Genomic DNA, 2,259 nt, shown 5'->3' with positions numbered 1-2,259 from the left:
AACGGCAAGTGAGAAAGCCCAAAAAGAAAGCTATTTAGTGGCTGAACTAGTTGCTAATATATTAAAAGCCATACTATTGCAGAGATTTTAACAAGTAAAGCCCAACTGCTAGTATGTGTTCGATTTGAAAAAGAGGGTAAAATAATGGAGAATTTTTGTTGTTGTAAAGAGTTTCCAGACACGACCAAGGGGCAAGATATTTTTAACACGATTTCTTTATACCTGGAACTTGTGGATTGGACTGGAATCAATGTGTTGGAATCTGCACAGATGGTGCTCCCTCTATGACTGGCTCAGTGAAAGGTTTTGTATCACTTGTGAAAAAAATAAACTCTGAAATTATGACGAGTCATTGTTTTCTTCACCGAGAAGTTCTTGTTTCAAAAAGTAATGTCCCTGAACTAAAGCTAGTTTTAGATGTAACAGTTAACACGATCATTTTTATAAAGAAGCACCATCTTCAGTCTGGCATGTTTGCAAAGTTGTGTGAAAAAATGCTAAAAGATCATGTAACTCCTATTACACACCGAGGTCAGAAGGCTTTCCAGAGGGAAAGTGTTGTCAAGGGTTTTTGAACTTCGAGAATAATTGCTGATTTTTTCAAAGAAAACAATAACGAGAGTTTTTGTGAAAATCTTTAATCAACAGACTGACAGATGAAATTAGCTTATTTGGCAGATATCCCTCACCATTTAAATAACCTGAACTCCAACATGCAGGGTCGACAAGAAAACATTCTGACCTCGACAGATAGGCTTACTGCTTTCAAGAATAAACTTGCTGTTTGGAAAAAAAACATCTCTCGAGAGGCAATGTTGAGATGTTTCCCTTCTTACTCCAACGAGAAACCGAGAATGATAATCAAGAAATCATACCCTTAATTACGTGTCATTTGGAATCACTTGCTGTAAAATTTTATAAGTACTTCCCTTCCTTGTCGTCAGATTTTTTATGACTAGTTTAGAAATTCCTTCAATGAGCTCTCCTCAAATTCAGAAAACCTGCTCAATCTATAAGAAGAGGAAGAAATTACTAAACTAAAGTGTGATAGAACCTTGAGGTAAAATTTTAATGAAGTACCACTTGATGTGTTTTGGATTTCTGTAAGAGAAGAGTTCCCAGTTGTTTCAGAAAAAGCATTGGCTATTTTACTCGTATTTTCAACGTCTTACCTTTGTGAGCAAGGTTTTCCAGTCTTACTACTGTAAAAAGCAAATCTAGAAATCGGCTTCTGTCTGTTGAGGAACAACTGCGGGTGTATTTGTCAGAACTTCGGCCAAAAAATTGAGAAATTGCGCAAAGAAAAGCAAGCCCAAAGCAAGCCTATTTAGATTTTGTATTACATGCTTTTAAGTCATGTAACTACTTTTATTAAAGAACTGTTCTTGAACACTATCATACTGAATTCTATAGAAAAGTAAAATCATATCAAATACACGTCTTTTATACTTTTACAACCTTTAACTATATTTCTATTTTTCTATTTCCCATGCATGTTTTGTTTTATATATATATATATATTTATATATATATATATATATATATATGTATATATGTATATATACATATATATATATATATATATATACATATATATATATATATATATATGTATATATATATATATATATATGTATATATATATATATGTATATATATATATATATATGTATATATACATATATATATATATATATATATATTTATATATATATATATATATATGTATGGATGTATATATATAAATATATACATATGTACGTATGTATATATATATATATATATATATAGGGGTTCCTTGGCATTAGAAGAATTGTCTTGGGAGTTCCTTGAGGTGCCAAAGGTTGGGAATCACTAGTCTAGACTTTATATATATATATATATATATATATATACATACATACATTATAAAGGATTGTAAACTCGATTAGGATATCAAGACTAGCGGCAATGGCCATTCTGCATCTCATTGCTGCTATTTGGAAATTAAATATACCATGAAAGATTATTGCTGGGATATTTAGTTTAATTTTTAGGTGACTATATATTGAAAACTAATGAAATATATAACAACAACTGGAGATAAAGAAATCTTTCCACTTTCAAGAAAATAACAAAATTCTTCCTTATGTTAATAGTAATGTATTCGACGGAAAAAAAAATAATTTTATTTACTAAGTACGAAAGAGAGGGAACATTTCTTTCATTAAGTTCAAAAGTTAGAGAAAAGGCTTTTGAAAGAATAACAACAAAGTAATG

Source organism: Palaemon carinicauda, chromosome 10 (genome assembly GCF_036898095.1).
Source record: "Palaemon carinicauda isolate YSFRI2023 chromosome 10, ASM3689809v2, whole genome shotgun sequence".
Lineage (NCBI taxonomy): Eukaryota > Metazoa > Arthropoda > Malacostraca > Decapoda > Palaemonidae > Palaemon > Palaemon carinicauda.
Note: the sequence above shows the minus strand (reverse complement) of the source record.